Source organism: Nicotiana tomentosiformis, chromosome 8 (assembly GCF_000390325.3).
Source record: "Nicotiana tomentosiformis chromosome 8, ASM39032v3, whole genome shotgun sequence".
In the NCBI taxonomy this organism is placed as follows: domain Eukaryota; kingdom Viridiplantae; phylum Streptophyta; class Magnoliopsida; order Solanales; family Solanaceae; genus Nicotiana; species Nicotiana tomentosiformis.
In genome coordinates, this window is record NC_090819.1 from 73,103,098 (window position 1) to 73,112,017 (window position 8,920).

The following is an 8,920-nucleotide window of genomic DNA, read 5'->3' on the forward strand; positions in this document are numbered from 1 at the left end:
GATAGGTGCAAGATAATTGTTTGGGATCTAACTCTAGATAATTCACTTCTAATGATCAAGTGAGTTTCTTGAATTCACTCAATTATTAGTTCAAACGTTCAACAAAAACTCCTCTCTCGATTAAGTTTTAACCACACAAGATGAACCAATTTAAGCACGTGATGATATGCAAGAATGCGTAGTGGATTGGTCTTTAGGAAAATCTCTTTCGATTATTCTCCTAACTAGGTTTAATCAATGATTCAACTAACCTCTTTTGATTACTAAGAAGAATTAATGAACTCAACCAACAAGATAATGCAAAGATATCACAAGTTATGCCTCTCTCGATTACATGAACTAGTAAATATAGATGCAACAATTAAATCATCCAAAAATACTTCAATACATAAAATTATAGTTATAATCCACAAACAATCATCAATACACCAAATCCATCAAACACTAAAGATAACTGCTCCATAGATATGGAGCAAATTCATCACAAATAAGTTTAAAGTAAAGAAAAACATAAATTCAATCCAAATTCGGGTCTTGAGTGAGGAAGGAATGATGAAATCCCTGTGCTCGTATTCTTCCAACTCCTCCTTAGCCTCCTTGGGTCGAATTTGTCCAAAATTCTAGAAAATAATGTTTTTCGTGTATTTATACCAAGTAGGGTCGGGCCCAAATGAAATCACCCTTCCCTAGCCGAAATAGGAAAACTTGCAAACTTATTGCTTTTCATGCATCGCACTTTGCGTAACAGGGTGCGTAGTATTAGTGCTATTTCTTGTCAGACCATAGAAACCCAGCCTCTGAACTTTGTCAATTCCTAACCCAAAATTACACTGTTGCGTCGCCCAGTGCGTCACACTAGTGCATTTCTTAAGATGTTACTTCTTCCTTGATTTTTGACGTCCAGAAGTGATCCTCGACCCCCAAACACGATCCCAGCTTAATCCTTTGGGCTTCTACTCAGACTTCAAAGCTCCAAATTACTTGAATTAGTTCACAACATCTACATAACTTGGAATCACTCCTACAAGGCATAAAACACACAATAAGTACTAAATACTAGCAATTAATGCTCAACACAAGTAAAGTGTAGTGAATTAAATTAAAATAAGCGACTAAAATACGAGATTATACCCTACCATTAGTAGTCCAGGCTTTCACTTCCTAGGGCAACTTGGAGACTCTTTATTTGCCTTCTCAACATTTGCAACTGCTCAGATACCGACTCTTCTTCCTTATGCCTGACCTTTCTCTCCTTCTAGGTGTACTGATCAATCTCATATGGCACCCTGACTATGATGGGTTCTATAAAGGTAGGTTCGGTAATGGCATATACAGGGGGAATGTACCGCTCGTGAGTAGCGGTATGTGCTTCAAGTATATGCTGGTTGGTGGTGAAAGTAACTCCGTCACGAGGAGGGGTAGTTGCATTAGTGGTAATAGGCCAGTTTTTTTATGTCTGGGGATATTATGGTACGTATGGAGTGTGAATAGGGGGATTCTGTGGTGTTAGCGAGAGTTACTGGAGGTATGACTTGAGTGATGGGGGTTGAGTTGGAGTGTTGTTGTTTAGGCATGATGTTGAAGGAAAATGATCTGGAAGTGAATCCAAAGAAGGGCATCTGGGTGGTTGAGGAAGTGTTGTCACGACCAGGTGCGCCAATTCTCTGATATGTTGTACCTCCTCCCTTAAGGATTCCATTTCTTGGGCCATCCTGGCCACGTGTTTATCATTCCTAGTGTTGTCCTTTTCCCCCGATCGCCCCGGGCTATCGGCTACGACCAGAGCATATTTAGTTGAATCTTCTACAGATGACATCTTTCCCTTAGACCTTAGATTGTATGGTGGCTTCGCCAGTTTAGACGACGCAAACCAACTTTCTTTTCTTTTTTGGGGGGGGGGGTAATAATAAAGCAAAAGAAAATAAGAAGAAAGAAAAGAAAAAGAGCAAGAGTCAGTCTCTTCATTTTATACTGGCAGAAAATCGCATAGAGCAGGTAATTCGTGCATTACAAACTAGTGTGTTCCTAAAATTCGCAGGGACCTCTCATTGTCGGAGGTAGTCCTAATTTGCGGACGTTTGATAGATATTTAGGCTTGAAACATTTAGATCTGAAGCAATCTATTTTGATTGATAGTATGGACTGATAATAACGGGAACAAGGATTACATCATAGAGTTGCATGGGCTTAGATAGTTTGCCGTTTTGGAATATAAAAGAGAGAATTGGGGATAAAGGTACAAAGTAGGGAAATGAGGAGAAATCAACCAATTCTAATAACCATCCCCTGAGTCGCTTTCTGTACCCTTCTCTTCTTCTGGCCCCTCTTCTGGATCCTCCTGTAGGTCTTCCTCAAACTCTTCCTCATCATCATTGAATTCATACTCCTCTTCTGGATCTTCTTCTGGTTATGTGCTTGACTCTATCTGGATGCATTCTACTACCCGATCATCCTCTTCAGCCGGTGGCAACATATGGTCAATGGATCCCGGGAGCACCTGACGATGCATTGATGTGGTCACAAGATAATGTGGTAAGATTTCATGGTAAATCTGCAAAGCAACCAACGCATCCTCTAACCAAGCTATACCCTTTGTGCTAGGGCGGGCTAGTTCTTCTTCTTCGTTAATCCAGACGTAGTACTCGGGGGTGCACCATGAATTTTGACCCATTGGCAATTTTATCAGGTCATTCCACTCTTCTGGCAATTTCCTTATACTGGGAATTGGAATCTGGCCATTATAGTCATCCTCGTACAACATCGTCCATGTCCACATAGGAACATCTTGGATGTTGACAAATTGTCTGAGGACCCACAGAGGTGAGTATGGTTGAATGATTTTTAATCCGATCAACTCGATGAAGTAATTTTGGGGAGTTCTCAAGATTGCCCTTCCACCTAACCAAGAGAGTTTTCCAGTTGATCCATTCTCCTGTCAGATTGGTCAATGTTTCCCTCCATTCTTCTTGCCCATGTGGGAAGATCCAGTGTCTCATTCTTTCATTATGGCTGTCGATCATATTACTGACACCCACGAAGTAGTCGACAGTGGACTCCCGCTGGAAGAAGTGTTCGATAGCCAAAATCTAAAGCAAAAAATCGTATCCTCGTACACATGCGGATAAAGATCTCAACATCTCAGCCAACACCAATGGCACCAATGTAGCTTGAAGATTTTCGTGGAAGGTTGCTAGGACCACTGGTAACAGGTTGATGTTGATACGGACCTTTCGCTGTGGGAAGACCAATAATCCTAATAGTGCTATTGCAAAAGTGATAGGCCTGAGACTCTCCCACATTGACTGGTCATATTGGAACTCCCCTGAATACCACTCGTAGCTTTTACGGTGCCCAAACCTATCGAACATCTGGTCGAGGCTCACCCATCCGACCTCGATACTTCTGAGGCTTTTGCTATTGGTAAGACCTAGAGCATCCAAGAACTGATAACCACACATAGTAACTGGCAACACTGGCTTTCTTCCGTTGAATGGCAGCTCTGTAAAACTTATGACTTCCTCCAATGTCGGTACCAGCTCACAATCGGCAAAATTGAATACCACTTTAGCTTGATCCCAAAATTCTATCAACAGGCGAGTGAGTGCTTTGTCTGCTCGGATGTTTATCAATGCAGTTAATGCCCCTAGGTGCGTCCGAACTTCATCTTCATGTTCCCGACAAATATTCTTCCACCACTGTTTCAGCTTATGTGGTGCTCCCATTACCATTCTAATTTTCGGGATGTTCTAGTGGATTTCTATTTTTCTGAGGTGGGTAGAAGAAAAATATTTGGGTAAGTGTTTGCTTTGGATCCGTAAGTGTCTTGTCATGTTCGTTTGTCTTTCCACGAAAATTATGTCGTTGGGTACATAACCCATTGATATCAGGGTGGCTTTCCTAATTGAGTGTTGGTGCATGGGACCAACTCACCAAGGGTTTATGCAGTATGACCTACGGCCAAGACTCGATTGGAAGAGATGTGATAACAGTATATATAAAGCAGTAACAAACAAGGGTGTTGCAGCAATATAGCAAAGTGAGCGGATAACTGTAAAGAGCAGATAAGGCATGTAAGCATGTAATTACAATTTCGATCATAATCAAGGCAATGTACAAATGAATCTAGAAGCCAAATTAGTCTAAATTTTCTAAGGGCAGAACCTAAGTATGTATCCCCAGTAAGGTCGCCATGTTGTTGCACCCTATTTTGCACTAGTCAAGACATGATTCAACTTGTGGTTTCTCTGTTGTTGATGAACGAGAGTCGCCACCTAATATTTAAAGGTATTCTAGGGTACCTATTTGATTACTAAGTCAAGTTCTTAATATTAGCCTGCTAACCGGTGAGATTATGGGTAAGGGTTCTTGTTCTTCTAAGGACAAGGTGCTAGGAACCCCTTAAAATCTACCTAAGATAGCTCCATATGATTTAGACTATGTTTGGGATCAATTATTTATAAAATACTTTGACTAGTGATAAGGAATGCTACTAACTGTATACCTAAGTGCGGTATTGATAGAAAGAATGTGGGGTCCTAAAGGGATATGAGTTTATGAAGAAGTTCATACTAGATATTAAAAGAGTCTTGAAATTGGCATATAAACGGTCTAGATTTTATAAGTTTATAAAAGAGATTGAGTTATGAAAATACTTTAATTTGGGGGATGGTTATTTACATAAATCTAAAGGGATGTTTTGTAAGAAAGTGAACCTATAATTACCTTAGATTCGGAGGATTTTCAAAGAAGAGGTTATTTGCCGAAAATTCCTTAAGGGCGATAGTTCTTGAAGTTCTGATTTTCCTTTTGAAAATGAAGTTGAGATATGATTTCCCTTTTCGAAATAGAGCTGTTGTTTTGCTAAGTTCTGGATTTTAAAATCTTTAAAGGAAAGAAGGGTGAGTGAAAAATATAATAATTTGCGATCAGATTATAATTAGTGAGTTAAGAATCTACATCTAACTAATTTTCCTTTTAAATCCTATATTATTTAAGGCTTGCCTAAGTTTATATGATATTAAAGCATAAAAGTAAAGCATGAGATATAATATATGAGTATTATATACATGAGATATAAACAACAGCAAAGACATAACTAACATTAATTTAAACTAACAGAAACAGTAAACTATACTGACGAGATAGTACATAACGATAAAAGAGCTGAGGGAAAGATGACTGGACTTTGTGATTGGGCCTCAAGAAGGTAGGCCCAGCAGTGAAGAGATGCGAATACAGCTGACTTTGGACTCCTGGACGATATGTAATAAGGCTAGAATTGGGCCTGAGTTCATCAAGACCTCAGAGGCCGAAACAGATGTTCATGTAAAAAATAAGGAGGTCATTAGACATATATCCAGAATTCAGCGTGTTCTAACTAAAGATCATACTTTGATGCATATGACAAATACAAAAATATATAATTGAAGTAAGAATAAAATTAATATGGTAGAGGAAATTATATATTAATATGGTGGCTTTACTTAGCGAATAATTTGTATTGAAAACCTTTCGTTGTCATTAAACACTAAACCCTTAAAGAGTTGGATGCGTCAATGAATTAGGAGCTAAGGAAGGAGCCTCACTTAAGGTAGATGCTCCCTTTGAATCCCCCGACACTTCAAAGTTCTCAAGGGACTCAAAGTCCCAGGGCAATGCTTGTGCCAGGGAGGGCAGCCCAACCTAAATCCGAATTCCTCTCCCAAATACCCTTAATCACTGACGACATGTTTTCCTTACGGGTTTAAGTGCCAATGAGGCCCTTCCAATGCAAACTAAATATTAAGGAATTACCTACCACAGAATGTATACTTCCCTCTTAATGAAAACAACATAAGAGAATATAGATACTTCTAATACTAAATAGGGACCACATATCAAGGAAACCTAAAGGGGGTTGGGTTCAGAATACACATAGATAAAAAAGAGAAGTTTCACAATCACACCATTGCAGGAATAAATTATTAAGGCATAAAATATACAAACAAGTATTAATAACATTACTTGGCACCTTAAATATATCAAGGCAGATTCAAACCAACAGTCATTGTCAGCCATTGTTACAGAGAGGTTATCAAGGTAATGGGATTAAATCATGACTACAAATTCACAGGTTCAAAAATGGCACCCTTAAGGTCTCAAAAGGGCCATGCTTCTAATAGTATTAGCAAGTCAATATGTTCAGATAATATCAACACATGGGCTTCATAAGGTTAAGAGTTAAGTTCAACTTCAGGTTAACAATAAGGCGGAGGGTTGCACATAACTCAAGGTAGAACATGGTGTTACCGAGTTAAGCAAGGAGGCTAACAACATTCAGTCAATTGTTCATAGGCAAAATAAATAAAGTAGTGATCTCATATAGGTAGAGGAACTTTGCACATTACAGAACCAAATCAACATATTGGTAAAGAAAGGAGATGGAAATATTGCATCAAAACAAGTTCAAACTCTAACACAAATCTAGTTCAACATATAGGTATGAAATTATCATGCTTCAACTCCTAAAAGGGTCACTTGATTATAACATAGTGTCTAATTCCTTTCTTCATGGAAGATAAGTTAAATATAGATGCATGCAAAGTTTACAAAATCAATATGGGGCTCAAAAGATTAATGACAGGGATGTACTGCATAAGTTTTGAATTGCACATGTATATGAATATCTCAACATGATTATGGGACAAACGAACTTAGTTATGCAGCAATTATCAGTTGACTTTATCCAAATAAAATCATGACTTACACTAAGGGGAAGATAGCTTAACCTAAACATAATATATACAACAAAAGGGTTGAAGAGAAGGAGACAGTTTGATGCAATTAAGATAGTTTCCTATAATAGTTGAGTATGATCATGAAATGGTCATAGTGATAGCCCAGATATCATCCTCAGAGTTAGTAGATACATATGTAGAGAAGCACTTAAATTCTTTCAATTTAAGTGACATGGACATATTGTATTTATAGGACTATATCAGTTAAGGTTACCAAAGAATGAAATCAACCATAAGGCAAATAAGGTGCAGGGAAACAAGGTGAAGTCTCAACAGAATCATCAGTGAAGGGAAACGCATGATGTTTAGATGAGCATGATTGGTTCAACAATAATGATAGCTATAACAAAGTAAACGACTATAGTAGTAACTCAGTAAAATAGTCGGACAAACACAAGCAGAGACACTTCAAGTAAAGGCTCAAGGTTAAAAGGCAGGGGGATATAAGTCATCTTAGTTCAGGTTTCATTTCAGTCATAATTATCAGGTAGTAAACTCAACTTCCAAAACTCACAAAATTACATAAGTGCAATAAGACAGAGATGAGTTTACTGCAAGTCATTGAGAACTATGAAGTTTGTATTGAACATAAATATCACGACCCAAAATCCAACTAGTCGTGATAGCACCTAACCCAACCCGCTAGGTAAGCCAATTAACAACTATCCAATTTTCAAGAATATTAATAAGACAATTATTCAAAAGAAATTATCTGAATCTTATATAGTTTCCAAGGATTGGTAATACAAATCATGAGCTTCTAAGAATAGAATTTACAAAGCTGAAATGAAATAAATACATCGTCTGTTTGAAAAGTACATAAATAGAGTTTTATAGACCTAAAGCTACAACCGGGACGCAAGTACATCTTCAATCCAGCTCCCATCGAACACAGAAACATCAGCAACCAATATCTGCACGCAAGGTGTAGAAGTGTAGTATGAGAACAATCGACCTCATGTACTCAATAAGTAACAAACCTAACCTTAGATTGAAAGTAGTGACGAGTTAACACAAGGTCGGGTCCAACACCAATATTCCACAACAGTTCATAAAAACATAGTACAAGTAACAAAAGAGTATCTCAGGAATAAAAGGCTCAGTTCGTTCACAGTTCCAGAAAAATAGGCATTTCTTTTCAAGTATCTCAGTGAAAACCCAAATCTTTTTACCGAAAAAGCCAAAAATACGAGTAAGTTTGAAAATTGTAATTTTTCCAAATATTCTTTCCACAATAAATAAGATGTTTTATTTTCTTTCCAGATAGCAAGTGTGAAATACCTCTCTATGCCCACATATCAATGTGTGTAAAAAGTCATGAATGACGTGATACCGTACAACATGAGGAAAAATGCATCTCTATGCCTGTATGTCATGTGTGCATGCCAATGCCATGTATCTCAAAGATGAATCATGTACTCACACTCTCAGAGTACTCAATCTCACTATCTCACACTTTCTACTCATAATGCTCAACCACTCGATACTGTATATGGCCCAGGGAAGATCCATCCCAGAATATATACATCACTGACCATCAGTCACTCAGTACCGAGTAAGGCCAATCTGGCCCCATGGAGAAGATCCATCTCCAGGTATATAAATGCTTCGGACAAGAATCATGTCCATGGAAGATCCATCCTTCAATATAATCAACCGCGCTCACTGGGGGTGTGCAGACTCCGGAGGGACTCCTACAACCCAAGTATTGTCATAAGCCAAATTGAGGCATAAATCAATATAGCATGCTATGGCGTGCAGACCGATCCCATAACTGTCACTCATAATCAGGCTCTCGGTCTCACTCAGTCATCAATCTCTCCAGTCTTACTCACGGGTTCACAATGTCATAAAACTAGCCCGAAACCAATGATATGATGTATCAATAAATAACAACTGAGACTGAGATATGATATGAATGCATGAATATGACTGGGTACGAAATATCAATAAAATCAGTAAGATGATAGCAAGAAACGACCACTATGGGTCCCAACAGTATCGACATAAAGCCTAAACATGATATCTAGCATGATTGAAAGCTCAATTACTTTATCACATGGTGAAAACACGGATATCAACAAAATAGGGCCATTATTCAGTGCCATGGAAACAACGGAGTCCCAATTCACATGGTGCACGCC